This window comes from Chinchilla lanigera, unplaced genomic scaffold, assembly GCF_000276665.1.
Source record: "Chinchilla lanigera isolate Chin_1 unplaced genomic scaffold, ChiLan1.0 scaffold00010, whole genome shotgun sequence".
Classification (NCBI taxonomy): domain Eukaryota; kingdom Metazoa; phylum Chordata; class Mammalia; order Rodentia; family Chinchillidae; genus Chinchilla; species Chinchilla lanigera.
The window spans coordinates 20,772,226-20,791,088 of record NW_004955411.1 but is presented as its reverse complement, the minus strand read 5'-3'; the positions used below and the strand labels follow the sequence as shown (position 1 = coordinate 20,791,088).

The following is an 18,863-nucleotide window of genomic DNA, read 5'->3' as shown; positions in this document are numbered from 1 at the left end:
TTTAATCACTAAGTACTCCATATAGATCATCTGTGTCTCTGATGACACTTTCTTATATTCTCTCTTCTCCATCTATTTCTTCAGTAAATTTTCATTAACAGATGTAACTTGAATATGGTTGTCTTTTCACAATCAAAACGAGGTTGAAAAGCATGTATACAAAAGATGAATTCTCCAAATTTTAAGAAAAATATATTTACACCATTAAATTTCAAAGATAGTTTTAATTTCCATGAAGAATTATTTTTCTTGGGAAAGTAAAGGTGGAAAACAGTACATGCACAAAAAATTGTCTTTGAACATTTAAACGTTTAATTTATGTGATTTGATTTTATGATCAGCTTGCCTAAGACTTTGTACACAGATGTTTCATCAAACAACAGTCTAGATATTTCTCTGAGGCAGTTTTTTCAGATAACATTGACATTTAAAGCTGATTTTGAGCAGATGAGATGAGTTCATCTAAGGTTCTGACTCCAGAATGTCTTTTACAGTATCAGTTTGTCTCTTAGTCTTCTGCCTCCTGGCATGTCTTCCATATTGTAGACTTGCAGACTAAAAAAAAACAAAAAAATCACTTCAACTTTAAAATAAATTAGTGTATTTATATACAATTCATATGCATGTTTTAGTCTCTGGTTGAGAATAGCTGGTTTAAGTTGCAATTATTCTAAATAAGCTAAACTATGATAGCTATCTCATAAAAACCGTTGCACCTGTGCTTCTGTGATACTGTGCACGTTCAACATTTGCTTGTGTACTTTCAACAATTACTAGCTTTGAGGTCATGAGTTGTTCGTTCAACAAATGCACATAGACTCCGTAGGTACTCCCTGATCTACTGCAGTAGTATGGGCTTGACTGGCTAGGGAGCCCCCTAGAAGAGAAGTAAAATGCACTTCAAAGAGTGCGTAGACCACAGGAGTGACCCTTCCTCCCCGCTGCTTTGCCCTGTGCTCTGCTTGTAGCTGCAATGAAATGAGAATTTTCTCCACCGTGCCCTTCCTCGGTGATGGTCCTGCCCTGGAGCCAGCCAACCCTGGACTGAAACATCTGAGACCATCAGAAAACAAATCTTCCTTCTTTAAGATGTGTGTGTCCTGTGCTCAGTTCCAGGAGTGAACATGCTGACTAATGCACTTGCCCTGTTACAAGCCCTGTGCACACGCAGCAGTGAATAAGACAGAGACCGTTGTATGGCGGCTCTTATATTCCAGAGGAGCAAGCTCAAGTGTTTAATCAGTCATCCAACCTAAATAAAAATGTAGCAACTGAACTGATTCTCAAATGAAAGAATTATCCTGTGAAGTTCTGGGGAGTAAAATCTGGAGATAGGGATAGGTGGAATGATGACCCTTAAGAGAAACAGAACAGTGCATTTGGAGGAAAGAGAGAGGGTCAGTTCCAATAATGTGCTGGTAAAGGAGAATAATAGAGATAGAGACCAAAGCAGAAGCCAAAGCCTCCTTGTTTTCTTTTCTTTTCTTTTCTTTTCTTTTCTTTTCTTTTCTTTTCTTTTCTTTTCTTTTCTTTTCTTTTTCTTGAGACAAGTTCTCTCTATGTAGTGTGTAGGCTGACCTTGAACTAGCTTATGTATCCCAGGCTGGCCTCAAAGTCAGGGCGATCTTCCTGTCTCAGCTTTCCAAATGCTAGGATTACAGGAATGCACCACCAAGCCTAACTTCTTCTGGTTTTAAAAGAGAAGAATTTTCATTATGTTCCACTTGTGAGGTAATTCATGTTGACAGAGTATATTATGGGTCCGGGTATACGCGTGAAAGGATGGCGGTATGCTGGCAAAGTCCATATTGCACGGCTCATTTGCACCCCACAGAAGTCACTACCTGGAAAACTTTGCCACAGCAAGCCCTGCAACTTTGCCAAGGAAAGGAGATCTGAGGTCATTGTCTTTTAAACTCTCTTTCTACTTCTCCTAAATATAATAGGGCTAGATGAGATAGTTGTTCGCTTAGCAGGTCAATGTATTTTCATTATGACTAACAATTTATTGTTCTTTCAATAACCTCATCAGTCACTTTAAAATATTCTCACATGCAACATTATTTTTCTTTGGTGGAAGATTAAGATGAATGATTGTAAAGGATATGCTGTACCTCACACTTATGGGAATTTCTTGAGAGAATATGAACGAGTTCACATTTGCAGACAACCACTATAAAATTAACACTTAGTTATATAGTGCTGTGAAAGATATCCATTGTCTGGAAAATTTCCACTGAAAATCATAAAAAGAAGCGTACAGGGACAAAGGAAGTCATAGGATATTATCCTGTGACTAAATGTACCTTTTAGTGATGAAATAAATATAGCTTGAGCTTTTTCCCACCTTGTAAGAAAGGCAGCTATAGTTTCTTGCCTTTGATCTGGCCTATTTTCCAAGCTTGGAAAAAAAACAGAGAGATTAGAAAAAGTGTAGTCATGCAGGTAAAACAATTGCTTATAACACATGCATATTTACTATCTTAAATGAAAACAAACATTGTTAAGTTTGCTAACAGTCCTGAGGATGTGTTATGCTTTGAAAAGGCATCAAAACACCAAGTTGATAATATCCATTGAAATTTACTTGGTAATTTTTTCTCTAAAAATGCTGCTATTATAGTGAATTGTTTGTGCACAAACTGAGCCTGACCTCTGCCTACATCAGAAGCCAGTAAATACTACCGAGGCAATATTTTAAGGGATTATGAATATACCTTGGCAAAAATCCAAAGTTAACGTGTTCCTGTAAAGAAATGTTTCATTTGGGGAATTAAAGCAGGTTTTTAAATTTGGTATTGCGAGAAGGGTAAAGGGAAGAATAATCAAGACACTTCATGAAGTCCAGAATTGAAGAGGTCACATCTGAAAGGAATTTTTTTCAGAAAATGTGGTCAGTTCTACACCCTAAAAGAGCATTTCAGTGTTTCAGTACAGATAATCTTGTTTGTACCATGTTAATTCAAAACAGTGGGCACCGGTTTCAGATATTTCACCAATAACTAACCTGGATAGAACAACACTGAAAAAAGTAATGCCAAAAGCAGAGTATTTTGCTAAATAAAAAGCAGAAAAGGAAAGCCCACAAGGACCAGAGAGAACTTGCTGTTAATCAGCTTTAGAGTTCTGGTGAATTCTTCTGTCTTGATCAATGTTTTTATATGTCTATAATAATTTATGTTATTATATTTATGGCATATCATCAAGCCTAAATAAAGTCTTTTTTTTTTTTTTTTGGTTTTTCTCCGGTACTGGGAACCGAACTCACGACCTTGTGCTTGCCAGGCAGGCGCTTTGCCGCTGAGCTAAATCCCCAGCCCCACAAAGTCTTTTTATAGATTATCTGGTTGTCCTCATGAGAGTAGGTGTATGAATCTGTGCCATTCATTACAGCCAAGAGTTTGTGTCTGTGAGAAGTTATAAAATTGCCCTTACTTTCCTATAGAAGAGAAAGATGCTATTTTCTCAGGGCTAATATTAGAGTATAGATGTATCTATGATGACCAGGTAATAACAGTCTTTTTGTGATAGGTTTGTACAAAATATTAAGATAAAGATATATATCTATATGTATTTTAAGAGTCATCTTTTTTCTTTTTTGTATTTTTGAGACAATGTCTCACTGTGCAGTTCAGGCTTGCCTTGAACTCACTTATGTAACCGAGACTGGCCTCGAACTCACAATGATCCTCCTGCCTCAACCTCCTGAGTGCTGGGATTGCAGGCATGTGCCACCAGACCCGGCCAAAAAGCCATCTTTGTGACTGCTACATTTTAATAAAACCTTGAGCTAATAAAGATTTGAACTTGCAGATCTGTCTCCTTCAGTGTTAACTTCCCGTCACTCAGGGTGACCTCTTGGCAGAGGGAAGGTGAGTCAGTCGGAGGAGTACTGTCCCACACCTCTTCCAGAAAGTGTGGCTTGGGCATTTGCAATCATGGCCCTTAGTGAAGAGACCTCTGTTTATTTTCTGGGACATTTTTTGGACGGACGGGAGAGTTCAAAATTGCCATTTTTGGATCCGCGGTGGTGTCGGCCCCAGGATCCAAACAGCTTCCTGGTGGAGCCCATCAGCTGAAGGGTCTGGAACAAGAGCGCACACGGATTGCCATGTGCCCCAACCACTACGAGGTTCACACTTACAAGGGGAGCGGGGCCAAGTGCACAAGGTGCGTGAGCTCACGGAGCACAATGGGCAGGTGACAGCACTGGAGGGGCCCCTGAGAGTAACCGGGTCATGACCTCCGTGTGGACGCTCAAGGGCAGCAAGGGGCAGCTACACTTGGCATCCTGCAGATTAAGCCATCTGCGCTGCCTGTTGTGTGCGCTTGGCTCCCAACAAGAGCAAGTCTGCCTTGGGCAGCGTCTCCCGAGTGGTCTGCACCTGCTTTCAGGATAAAATGCCCTCGGGGGAAAGCTGCCCTCATCCCAGCTGCGGGGACAGGGCGGCACCGAGGGGCTGCTTTGCTGGATGCCTCTAGGGTGCAGCGTGGGTCTCCTCGGGGCTGCTCCCTCAGCAGAGGCGGGGACTGTGGGGTGCTTTGCTACCTGTTCAGCGAACATGTGCATTTTTCTTAAAGAAAGGTCTCCATTTATTGTTTTTTTAAAAAATGCCTGTTATGGTTGATACATTGTGTCAACTTGGGGAGTCTAGGGGTTTGGCTAAGTGACTCAGCAGGACGCCAGGGTGCTTACTTTGTATACATCCTGAGCCTGTGGAAGAGGAGGGCATAGAGATTATGTGAGAGCTACACGCCCCTTAGGTGGGGGTAGCCTGTTTACAAAGTAAGGCAGGGAAAGAAGGGGCTAGCCACCATTCCCCGGTTTGCTCTGGCTGTTTGCTGTTCGGCTGCCATTCCCCCCTTTGCTCTTGTTGCTTTGCTATCTTCTGCCTCGGAGCCAACCAAGTATGGACTGAAACCTCCACAGACTGTAAGCTAAATAAACCTTTCCTTCCTTCATTTTGGGCACTGGGTATTTTGTCTCAGCAACAAGAGAAAAGTAACCAAGACAGTATCCAAAAGCGTAACACTGGTCACGAACCCCTTCAGATGTAGAGGTAATAAAAGTGCAGTTTTGAAAAACAAAACAAAGCAAAGCAAAATTGCCATTTTCAGACCAATATGCTGACATATTTGAATGCATGGGGGATATTTACAAGGGAATCTTTAAATGATCATGGCTGATTTGCATTTTGCGATAAGCAAAGTGTGAATGTGAGAGGCCGATTGGAACAGGAAGAAAAGAAATTCCAAGAAGATTATTGTTTTTGTCTTTAAAAGAAAAAGAATACATAGGAGGAAGATATTTTTATTTAAACCAAATATAACAAATCTGTGTATACATGTGAAAATGGACTTCCTACATCAGTCTTCCTATTGGGAAAATACTTTTTACAGTGAGAATTTATTTCGTTAAAGCTGATTCCGCTTCCTCTTCCTGTAGCTACTTGTTTTAGTTCCTTTCCTACTGCTCTCACTATTTTCTTTTTAAATTATTCACACTAACAAAATATGTTTTTGTCATTATGTGCAACTAAAAACTATATAGTCAAAGTAGTACATCTAAAACACTAAGACAAATTTATTAAACTATTATTGACCTTTCAAATATTGGTTAAAGAAAGTTATACCTGCAAGTCCCATTAAAATAATATGTATTTTAGGGGCTGGGGATTTAGCTCAGCGGCAAAGCGCCTGCCTGGCAAGCGCAAGGTCGTGAGTTCGCTTCCCAGTACTGGAGAAAAACCAAAAAAATAAAAATTAAAAAAAAAATAAAATAATATGTATTTTAAAGTAATTACTCAAAGAATGTTTAACATTTTGATTACTAGCACACAACTATAGGGGGTTTTGCAATGAAAATGATCATTAAATATCCCTGAAAAGTAGATGGCTTGTCAGAATAAGTGACTTTGAAATTTCTGAATCTCCTTCAAGATTGTGTTATACAAAATTAATCTCCATCTAATTTTCTACTTCATATAAGACTAATTAATGCAAAATATCACATACTTTGAAATTTGTAATTTTCTACAATTATTTTATGAGTAAAGAATACATTATCCTGGGCTGAGTATGGTGCTGCATGCCTATAATCTCAGCACTTGGGAGGTTGAGGCAGGAGGATCACTGTGCTTCTGAGGCCAGCCTGGTCTACAAGTGAGTTCAAGGTCAGTCCAACCTCCATAGAGAAACCCTGCCTCAAAAAGACGAAAAACAAAAACATCTTTTTTTCTACTAATGTTTATAATCTCCATAATACAAATTTGTGTGTAAGTGAAACAGTAAAAATGAATATTTTATACATATTCATTCTATAATGTTGAAAATTGTAAGGTCTTCTATTTATTAATTATAATTGTAATATCCTTTTAAAATTTAATAATTCACAATTAAATCAAATTACATTAATACTTAATTTTTACATAACTGGGTGAGACCAAAGTAAGAAAAAACTAACATTTTGGTAATTATTTCCTTATTTTTATGTTGGAAAAATCTAAACTTTATCAGGATCTTTGGGTAATATTATGTTTGCACTTAAGTATTTGCAAATATAATACAAAATTACTGCTCTTAAAAAAAAAAACCAAACATTTTGAATTTCCAGCTTTCTGGGTTCTCCTGTATGTGGAGTACTAAAAGTTGATTATATTAAGGAAAGAATTACCATAAATATTTGAATTTATGCTAAATATTGAAATGTTATACAAAAATATATACATGAAAGGTATAGCTAGTCATTTTCTGATGAAATCCATCATGTTTGATTCAGATAGAATTGGAAACAAAAATACACACTGTTTTACTTGACGTATTGATATTACAAATTACTTTCTAAAACTAAATTTAATGTTTATTTTTATCATGTACCTAAATAATTTTATGTTTGTCTAACTTAAAATTAGACATATGTCTAATTATATATATATATATGTTGCATATGTGTATTTGACTATAAAATAAATATGGATAATAAAACTGAATTTAAAATATATTAAATATCCTAACAAATTTGATTCAATGTTAATGAATTTAGTCATAAAGGAATGGTTTATGAATCCTTCCTGGAAAATGCTATTGGATAAATACAAATATTAAGGTCACATTTTTTTCTGTAAAATGTTATTCCTGGCCAAAATAGAAAAGCCTCATTTTTTATCTCCAGCATGGATTGCTTACTCTCAGTAATTATAGCATATTCTAAAAGTAAATTATTAATGTTCTGCAAAGCATTATTTAAATAGCTAAAAACATTATATCTTATTAAAGAATCTTATTTCTTTGAAATATATGGCTTCTGTCTATGTCTTTTGTGGAATGTTTTCTTTTCTTTCTCTTTTTTTTTTTTTTTTTTTGGTCATTCCCAAATTCAGACATGAATTTGAAAATAACAGATATCTGTAGTTTTCCAGTGTGGGTGCTAGGTACCAAAATGATTGTTTCTTCCTATTATAAAAGATTGTTAAGGTAGTTCAGACTGTTTGATATTTCAATTTTTATAGTTCATTTTAAGCAGCATCATATATATGTATATATATAATTATGTATATATAATGAAATTTTGTTTTAGTTTTTATCCTTACTCATATGTTGTAATAATCTAAACTTTATAAGGATATACAAATAACATTAGGTGATATTATGTTCATTTAAGTATTTGTACATATAATACAAAATAACTGCTTTTGAAAAAAATTAAATACTTTGATTTTCATAAATGTACATGTGTATATTTTAATGATTGCATACTTTTTTAGGTCCAAAGTGTGCTAATTTTCCAGCACAAACATTGGTACATTATTTGTCTATGAACTGATTTATGCTTCTAAATGTTACACAGAAGTCACTCAGGGATAAGCAGCAGTCACTTAGTATGTTTTATACACTAAAATGAAAGGCCCTAGGCAGTCATCAATGTGCTTACTATGGATAAAGAGGTTTTCATTCTCAAGGTAATCATTGAATATCTATTCATAAACTAATTGTCTACTAACTAAAAGAGATTTCCGATCACTTTTGTTCTGGCTAATAATCCATTACTTAGAAAAGTTTCACTTATACCCACAGCATAGATAAATTATCTGCAATATTAAACCAGAATTTTTAAACCAGTCTCACTCAAAATTTCCAAGATTCTTTCTGATATCTGTCTTATCTGCCAAACTCATAATTCAGCAAAGCAGTAAAACAAAAGACAAATTTATGTTCAGATACTGATGATTGCACGTTCAGCATTCACCTTCTTTGTGTGAAAACAGAATTCTTTTACTACTGTCTATTTTCTTGGTGGCTTTTCTGTCTCATAGATTTTTGTAATTCCATTACTCTGTATGTCACATTATTTATTTAGTAACTGAGGTGCCATTTTATAAGGACTATAATCATATGATTTGTAAGATACTGGCTATGATTGAGAAACCTCATATCTTGTTACCATTACACATGAATGAAAGGACAGATAGTGTTTTAAAATGAAGCTTTAAAATTATCTGAAATATTATTACTATCATTGATAGCTTTAATGACTTTTAGAAGAACACCAATGGAAATCAGATTTCATTGTAAAAACTAATCAGAACGTACTCTATGAAATTATGATTATACCTAACATAACCAATTATATTTAGAAATAAAAGTGTTATATCAGTATGGGTGGGTGTGCAGGAGATCTTGGTGGCCGTAGCCAGGTGCCATACAGCTTAAGGCTGTCTTAAGCAATAGATATTTATTTTCTCACAGTGGTGAAGATTGGAAAGTCAAAGAAGACAGTGTCAGTACATTCAATTTCTGATGAGGGTTCTCATCCTGGTGCAGCGTCTTATAAGGATATAATTAGTCCAATGTAGCATCAGCTTGTTTAAACTTATGACCTTGCTTAATTTCATTTACCCTTCTATAAAGCTTTATCTTCAAGTTCAATCACACTGAAGTTAGGGCTTCAACATGTAAACTTTGGAGAGATACAATGTAATTTATTAAAAATCAGGTCAAATATTTAAAGATGTAAGGAAGAATACCACATTTATAAGAAGTGCAAATGGCTTCTTTCAAGGATGAAATCAGGAATACTTAGTACAACCTTTAAGTTTCCAAAATAGTCTTACTGAAAATGATACCAATATAAGGTCTTCTCCTAAGTTTAGTTGAAAATCCATCCCCTCACTAGTTATTGTTAATGACGTACAGTGCTGAAGTTTCCATGGTTAACTCTCTAGAGTCCTACTTCTCAACCTAAAATACATCATCACGTCCTCATGACATGGGGGTCTTCACAACTAAGATAGCTATAATTAAAATTCTCTGAAGCTACTCCAGAATAAATAGCATTACAAAGAAGATAGGTTTAGCAGTTACTTTGGATGTAGCAGCAGATACATATACCAGCCTCTGCCCAAAAGATTCTCGACAAACGTCCCCAAATGCAAAGAGTCACTAACCGCCATTGCTCTCTTTTCTCATTCTCTTCCTTATATTTGTAACCAGCCTTTTAACCTCCCCTGGTTTAATTTCTTAGATTATCAAAATAAGTAACAAAGACTTTTGTTTTCCTTTTAACCTCTGTTTAACTTAAGTGATCTAACAGGAGGAGACAGAAGAGGCAGAGAAGGAGAAAAGAGGACAAAAGAGGAAGAGAAAAATTAATAAGGGAAATAAATGAAAAAATAGAGACCTTGACATTATGCCACTTTTACCTGTTTCTTAGTGACCTAGTGCAGAAAATTCAGATAGAAACTGAGATTGGCTTTCCTCCTTACAATTCTGGGAGATAGGTTCACGGCAATTGGTCTATTCATAAATACCTTTGTTTTCTTGAGCACCGAGGAACTGGGATGTCTCAACACTTGGGCATCCTCTGAGATCACAGGCTTGGATACTTCATATAAGTAAGTTTCTGGACTTTGAGATTTGGCTTTAGTACATTGGCTCTGAAGCTGGTGCTTGGTCACTTTCTTATCACTGAGATATATTACACAGAACCCACAATTTAAAGGAGGAAAGGTTTAAACTGCCTCACATTCTGTAAGGGCTAAAGTTCATAGTCAACTGGCTCCAGGAATCGAGCAGTATGCTAGAAGGGCTTGCAAGGGAGGAAAGTGACTCACCTCATGACCACCAGGAAGCACAGAGGCAACAGAGGAGACAGGGAGAGCAACGAACCCACCTCAGTCCCACCCGCAGTCCACCTCTTCTGACCAGACCTCATTTACTAAGAGCAAGTCAGCTATAAACTTGTATAATCCAATCACTTTCTAAAACGCCAATCTAAGAGCATAGGAGGATTTTGGGAAACATCTAAATATAAACTGTAACACACTTTGTCATCCAATTGTTTCCCTTTTTTTGAAATTTCTTTTATTTTAAAGAAAAAAAGGGGCCAGGGGATATAGATCAGTGGCACAAGCACCTACCTGGCAAGTACAAGGTCCTGAGTTCGATTCTCAGTACTGAAAAAAAATTTTTTGTATGAAGAAATCATTAGTAAGTTCATTTAGCTGTTACACCATAAATGTGATAAAATGACATACAGATATGTGAATTTAAAAGTAAATTTGTAATGTTGATATTATGTTTTGAATTATGATATAAAAAGTAAGTTCATATAAAATGTAAATTTATAATTTTATAATTTTGATATTATCATCCAGCTTTGAATGATGATATAAAAAGTAAATTTATATAAAACAAATTGGATAGATTACTCTCTTCTACTTGATTTCTCTCTTACAAATATGCTCTAACTATTCTAGTTTCTTTGCATTTCAATTTAGAATGATCTTGTCTTTATGTAAAAAAAGGAATTGATACTTGATCTGTTTAGTCTTCCAATCCAAGAGCTTATTATGCTCCTTCATTTATTTAGATTCTGTGATTTCTATCACCAAAATTGTATGTATTTTTAGTTTTTGTCATACATGCTTTGTATACTATTTGCTTTGTTAGTAAATATTTTGTTAGCTTTACACATAAATGTTCTAATTTGAATTTATGTCCAGGCATCCAATGAGAATGTGCAAAATTAAAATTGACTTTATATATTGATTTCTTATCATTTAACCTTGCTATACTCCTGATCAGATACAAGAGTTTTCTGAAGAAAATTTCTTGTGGCTTTTTACATAGATAATCATGTTGTCTACAACTCTCATGCATTTTATATATTTATTTCTGATTTGTAAGGATTTTATCTCATTTTTTTGATGTACTTCTCCAAATAGAACTTCCAGTGATAAGTTATATAAAAGTGCTGAGAGTGAATATTTCTTCTAGTTTAAGAAGGGAGTCATTCAATTTTTACCAGTCATAAATAATTAAGTGTAAGTTTTCATTTTTTCTTTCTTTTTATCTTTAATATTTTAAACAAGTTGAAAAAATTCTCTCTATTCCTTGTTTTCTGTTAAGGTTGAGATTTTGTTTGTCTGTTTATTGTTGACAATGATTGCTTAATCTAGTCAAACATTGATTCTGCATGTAATGGCCTAGTAATCACTTACTAGTATTAAATACAAGATAACCAAAAATTGCATACTTTTTCATTAATTTTTATAAGATAATATAACAGGAAATATAAAAATGACAGTTATATCAGATTTATTCAATACAACAATCAACTGGTTGAAATGACACTTTCTTGAGCATAATAAAAACTCAAGCCGCCCGAGTGACTTACTTTAATATGATACTCAGATATTGAAGGGTCTTGGGATTTCTGTAATAAACATCACCAGCTCACACTATATAGGTACTGTAATATATCACCTAATTCTATTTGGTAAAATTTTGCTAGGAAAGTTTAATATCTATGAGCCACCATAGTTTTTATCTTCCCTTTGTATTATCTTTGACTCATTGTCAGGCTAAAACTAGCTGCTTTAAATAAGGTGGGAATGGTTGTCCCTTTTTTGACAAAGATAGCACTAAATTGATAGTATTTTTTGGTAAAGTCTTGAGTTAAACTTTCTGGTAAAACCGTCAAGGCCTGGAGGTAACTTTTCAGGATGTGTCAAGTGTGAATTCAACATCTGTATAATTATAGAGCAATTTGAATTGTCTATTTCAAGTTCCTAAATTGTGGCAATTTGTTTTTTGTTTTTGTTTTTTTGGGTTTTTTTTAAATTTATTTTCTATTTTTTTTATTTTAAAAATAAAAAGAGGAAAACATTAACAGACAGACAACATTTTACAATATATCAAAAGAACAGTACAGACAACACAGAGTTACAAACAAGGTGATAGGGAATTAACAATGGTTGTTGTATTACATATTGATATCTTCAAAGTGGCTTCTCATGAAAACAGATATAGAAATGCAATACTGATCAACCAAAGACTCACTGACAGTTTCTTTCAGCATAGAAATAGCAGAGAGAAGAACAACCATGTTAATTATCCTGTATATACATACATACAAAATTTCTCCTTCTTTCCCTTCTCTTTTCCCACATCCCAGTTGCCCTTTACTCTTGAAAGGTTCCCTATCATTTCACAGTGTCTATCATACCTCCAAGATTAAATTAACTCTTTCAAGATTTACACTAGTGAAACAATGCGGTGCTTGCACATGTATGTTTGATTAATTTCACTTATGAGTATGATCTCTAGTTGTGACCTTTGCCTGGCAATTTGTTTTTTTCAAGGATTTCATCTAAATAATAAAATCTGTCTTTGGATTCATTCAGATTACTCACTGACACTTTTAATGTCTTCAGAGTCTATAGTCAAATCCCTTCTATATCCTTGGTGATAGTAACTAATATCATGTCTTTTTTTCTGCGATTCTGCCTCAAAGTAGAGCAACACAATTGATCACATAAATAGCAAGCGTTTTGTAACATTTATTTTCTCCACTTCTTCAGTTTTCTAAAATTTTAGTTTGTACTCTTAGCTTATGATTTTCTTACTTCCCTTTGCTTTGTATTTCTTTTGCCTAATTATTTACAGTGTTAATTTTATTTTTTAAAATAATTTTACTTTAAGGATATTGACATTGAATTATTTTATAGACTTTTAATATAACAAACTAATTACTGGTTCATCAATGTTTTTAATTTTTTCATTTTAGTGACTTCTTTTAGACTCAAATGTCCTAAATTCAGATAAATTTATGTCTGTGGCCTAATTCCTTACTACGATAAAAGTCAATGAATATTACAAATTACAAAAGGAAACTTTCAAAAGACTTGGGAAGATGGTTTGGATTACCATGTTCATTCTAAGCACAGGATTTAACAAATAAAATTTTCTGCTCAAGCCCCAGGTGAATTAGTCTCAATGGTTCCTCCCCTTCCAGTCTTCTTATGAAGTTCAGCTTGTGCTTAATTCTTGAAGAGCTTGTTAGACGTATTTATTGTGAACTTCCAATGGACAATTTTCAAAACCAACTCTCTTTTACCCTATCAAGCTCCAAAATCCTTGCTACGATGACACTTTCAGTGTAGTGTGTTATATCAAAAAATAGTGAGGATTCGAAAAAGTGATACCCACACAACACCGTGAGAAATGACTCTAATCCTGTTTATAACGGTTTCAACACTTGCCTCTCTGTCTCCTTATTATAATGAAATGAAACTTTCCATTTTCCACTGGACATGCTTATGTCCTTATTTTCACTTCTCTATTGTATAGTAAATGTACCAAATCTTCTACAGCTCATCATAACACCTTCTTCTTTTTTTTAACTGTATTTCCCCACTGGATTGAGGGCACTTATATACCAAAGTCACAAATTTATTATGTCAACCATTATCTTCACTGAATGGTTCTTTATGCCTTAGATTCTGATGAGTATAATGGGTCTAATTTTAATAACTACTGGTTAAGATTGATATATTAACTATTATTACATTTTAAAATGTAAAACTATTTAGCATTTATACATTCAACATATTAGGTAGGATAATTATTATTTTCAGAAACCCTTTATATTTTAATTATCTTTCCAACTTACAAAAATACAATTTCTTTTTTTTTTTTTCCTTTCTTTTTTTGGTACAAGCAATTGAATTCAGGGTTGCACTTGCCAGGCAGGTGCTGTGCCCCTGATCTACATCCTCTGCCCAAAATACAATTTCTTTGAGTTAGGCCAATTGATATTATAAATTATTACACATAAATGATAAAAGCCATGTACTTTGCATATTGAGAAAAACAAGATTGAAATTTTGAAAAGTACATGATCACCCTGTTGGCTCTTAGAATTTTATAAACAGCTAATTGAGATGACTATGTTAAAATGATGTAAAAATGACACTTGCTGCTTTATTCCAGTGGAACCTCTTCAGTGGACCAAATGGAATCCCCTTTATGTACTTTATAGTTGTCTTCAGTGCCTTCTGTAACTTTTGGATCAGTTCAAGTAACAGTGTAAATTTCTCCACGATTCAAATCTCTCCTTTTGTTTGTTGGTGAGATGTGTGGTGTGGGAGGAACAGAATGGGAAGACAATGGCAGAGTTTTCCACTCCTCTGTCATCTCCTCTTTCTGGAGCCCCCAATGTAGAACGGGATATAGAAGAGAGACAGAGAAGGCAGGGTCTAGCTTGGTAACTTATCATAGCATTTGTGCAGCAGGCTCCCTGAATGACCCCGGCGTGGTGCCCTTTCACTTGTGCTAGCAATCTCCATTACTGCGATGGCCTTCACAAAGGGAGGAGGAGAGTATGGAGTACTATCAACTCCGTGCCCAGCCATCTTATCTATTTCACAGTCCCTTTCCCGAGGAATGCCTTGGTCTCACCTTGTTCCCATATCTGCACATCCCTGTCTTCATGAGGCATGCCATGAACTGAAGCAGCAACAACTTGTAAAGGCTAGATTTCTGCTTTTCTTCTGTTATTTCTATTCTCTATAAGGCTTTTATTTGATGTTTAAGCATTTAATATCATAATGACTTCAGTTTTTTGGAAGTAAGAAATGTCGTTCTATAGTTCTGTCAAAGTAAAAGGTTTTTCTAGCTTTGTTGCTGTTGCCTACTTCTCTCCAGGGTCTGTGCTTGTCATAAAGGAAGAACAGAAGGGGCTATGACACTGTCTAGGGTTTGGCACTTGAGAGAAGCTTTCTATTATCACCTGTTTTTTTTTTTTTAAGGTTTGTATGTAAACAGGTCCAATATATTAGCAATGGGTCATATCAGTACCCACCCTCACAAATAGATAAGTCATAAGGGCAAAACACTAGCAAAGAAATACCAGAATTAAACAGTACAGTAGATCAAATGGGCATAACAGATTCATACCTGTACAACAATGGTAGAACACACTTTTTATCTCCATATATTTTTATCTCCATATATAGTAGGCCATTTTTTAGGACTTAAAGCAAGTTTTAACAAATAATAATTTCTTGAATCTTACAAGTCCATAATGGAATGCCACTAGAAATCAACAGCAAGGAAAACTATAAATACTATAAGAACACTTGCAGATTCAGTGATATAGTTTTGAATGAACAGTGGGCCATTGAAAACATCAGCGAAAAATTGAGAATTTCTACAATCAAATGAAAATGGAAGCACAGCATGCCGGAACTTGTAGAATACACCAATGCCCATTCTAAGAGGAAGTTTATAGCTAAGAATGCCTACTTCAGAAATAGAATTTAAAAATACATCAAAATATCATATACCATGATCAAATTTTTTTTTTTCTTCCAGGGATGGATAGTTGAACATGTGGCAATCAATAAGAGCAATACAGTGTAAGTCTTAGTTATTTTCTCATTGCTGAAACACAATACCCAGGAACCACAAATCAAAGGAGGAAAAGTTTAGTTAGGGTCATAGTTTGTGGGGGTTCAGGTCATATGCAGCAAGGCAAGGCTGCAAAGTGGAGGACTAACACTTCATAGCATGGAGCCATCAAGAAAGGAGGAAAGATGAAACTATTCCAGGCCACGTCCACAGTTACCCACCTCCCCCCCCCTCGCTTCATTTCCCAACATCACACCCAGCCGTAAACTACTCTGTATACTAACCCAGGGATGAGTATCACACATCCGTGGTCCAGTCACCTTCCAAAGCCCCACCTATGAGTGCAAGATGCTTTGAGGGGACATCTAGATATAAACTATAGAACTATATAAACAGACTCAAAGAGAAATATCACATGATCATCTCAATAAATGCAGAAAACATTTTTTAAAAAAACTAGCATTGTTGCATGATAAAAGCCTGGAAGAAATTAAGTATAAAAGGATCTTACCTCCATATAATAAAAGCTATAAGTGACAAAACAAAAACCAAAATAATAATCAGATAAAACTGAATATTTTTTCTCTCAAATCATGATCCAGACAAGATAATCCACTTTCATGAGTCATGTAATAAAACATGCAATAAAACATTTGAAGTGCTATACAAAGGTAGGAGAAAGAAGGAAAAGAGATAAATACAGAAAAGGAAGGCGTCATATTACCCATATGTAAATATCATATTTCTATTCCTGGAAGACTCTAAAGATTCCACCAGGCTTTTATATCTAATTAACAAATTAGGGAAATTTGCAGGTCATAAAATCAAAACACAAAAATCTATTATTTTTATGAGCATCAATAATGAACCTACAGAAAGAAATCAGAAAAAAAAATGCCATTCAGAATAGCTTTAAAAAATAATAGGCCACTAAGGAAGCCTAACATGGGAAGCAAAAAAAAATCTACAATAAACACTGAAGAATGAAATTGAAGAAGGCACTACATGGAAAGACTCCTCAGGTTCATTCATGGTCAAATTAATATTGCTATACTGCCCAAATTAGTAAAAGTGATCTACATATTTGATATAATGTCCATTAAAACACCAATTAAATTCTCCATAGAATTAAAAAATACTAAAATGCATTTTGAGGTACAAAATTCTCAGTAACCAAAGCAATTTTAAAGAAGAAAAAAATGCTAAAAGTATGACAGTGCCTGATTCAAAATATATTGCAGCATTATATTGGGATAAAAACAGACACAGGCCAATGATATAGGATAAAGGACACAGAAATAAATCTGCATCAGTTACCTGATTTTTAGCACGGCTACCAAAACACCACGCAAGTTGGAGAAAAGACATCCTCTTCAATAAATGGCACCAGGGAATCTAGATGTACAGATGTAGAAAATTAAAAGTACATTACGATATCACTTTTACAGAAATCAACTCAAAATGGGCCAAGGCCCAAATATGAGAACTACAACTGTATAACTGCTAGAAGAAAGCATAGGAGAAATGTTTCAAGAGGCAGACACAGGCAGTCACTTCCTGAATCCAATACCAATAGTTTATTAAGTGAGAACCGGATTGGACACATGGAATCACATTAAAATAAAGAAGTTTTTGCACATCAAAGATAGTAATTCATAGAATAAATTGATGGCTCACAAAACGGTAGTAATTCTTTTCTACTTACTTTTCAACAGATGTTATATCCAGAATATTTTAAAAAACAAAAACTAAACCAAAAATCCCTTCACATCAAAAATCCAAATAACCTAGTCAAAAGTAAGCAGATGGATTAGACATGAGTCACAAAGGAAGTAGAAAAGAACAAAAACTTTAGGAAAAATAGTTCAGCATCTTTAGCCATCAGGAGTGTGAAAATCAAAAATACACTGAGATTATATTTTTCCATGGTCAGGACTGCTACATTAAGAATACACACCACACACACACACGCACACACACATACACTCACGGGTAATGGAATTGTGGTGGTGAGGAAAGAAGGGAAAAATTAGAAAAGAAGGATAAAATGGAAACAAAGATTTATAAATAAGGAGAGGAAGAGAGGTTAACGGCAAGGGAGGGGAATGGGAAAAAAAGAAGAACGAAGATATAAAGCGCACAGGTACTAATTCCCTATGATGAATGTGACCATTATTTGACCCTGCCTGCGGGTACAATCAAGGAGGACCCTAGAGGGGGAGTGGGGATGATAAAGGGACAAGAGACAAGAAGAATGGAGACAAGACAGGATTCTGATCAAGTCTCATTTATTGGCGGGAAGTACCGTGCTTATATAGGGCACGGAAAAACGCGTAAGTTCTTAAGGCGGGAGTAACCAAGCAACCGGACAAAGGCGGGAGTAGTTAGGCAACGGTGGGCTGTCCTAGTTCTAGAGGCGGGAGTAGCTAGGCAACGGTGGCTACTCCCAACCGGGAAGGGCATGTGACTGCGGGGAAACAGGCAGAATATGAGGAAACGGAAACTTATCTTGGAAGCAGAAATTTAGTCTTACAGGGTGGATGCTTACGATAAAATGGCTGCCAGTGCAGTAGAGCATGGTGGCCAATTATAGGTCTCCCACAATTATTTATATCTAAATTATATGCATAACATTAATTAAACATAAATAAATACATAAATAAATGAAAACACTGGCTGGTATGGGAAGGAAAAGGAACCCATCTACAATGTGAGTGGGAATAGGAAGCAGCACAGCCGGTATAGAAATCGATGTGGAGGTTCCTCCAAAAAACCTATGACTTTATTCAGCTATACTAATTTCTGCATATTCCTGAAGTAATTATACTCAGGATATTTTGGAGAAGCGTGCATACCCATGATTTGCAGCATAAGTCACAATAGCTATGCTATAGAAATAGCCTCACTTTCTGTGAACTGATAATGGATAAAGAAACTGCATATATATATATATATATATATATATATATATATATATATATGAATGATTCAGCCATAAAAATGAACGTCATCATTTGCAGGAAAATAAATGGACTGAGGATCATCATGTTAAGCAAATAAGTGTCAGAAAGAAAAATAACATTTTTTAAAATTATGTAGAATTTAGGGCTGTAAAAGAAGGCAGGAAAGAAGAAAGGAGATTTCAGAGACAAGGGAAAGAAATTAGAGGAAGA

General features: G+C 35.0%; 1 long non-coding RNA gene across 3 annotated transcripts; it reads right to left on the bottom strand.

Moving 5' to 3' along the window:
* Positions 1-289: 289 nt before the first annotated feature.
* On the bottom strand, positions 290-17,949 carry LOC102013484. Of its 3 annotated transcripts, none has more exons than XR_001232797.1 (5): positions 17,396-17,949; positions 17,008-17,085; positions 10,416-10,451; positions 2,307-2,401; positions 290-555 (listed from the first exon to the last, which is right to left on the bottom strand). It is a non-coding gene; the product is annotated as an uncharacterized LOC102013484 (long non-coding RNA). The 3 variants fall into 3 exon arrangements; XR_001232796.1 differs by having other exon boundaries at positions 2,348-2,401; XR_259940.2 differs by lacking the exons at positions 17,008-17,085; positions 17,396-17,949 and adding an exon at positions 14,740-14,969 and having other exon boundaries at positions 2,348-2,401.
* Positions 17,950-18,863: the final 914 nt, after the last annotated feature.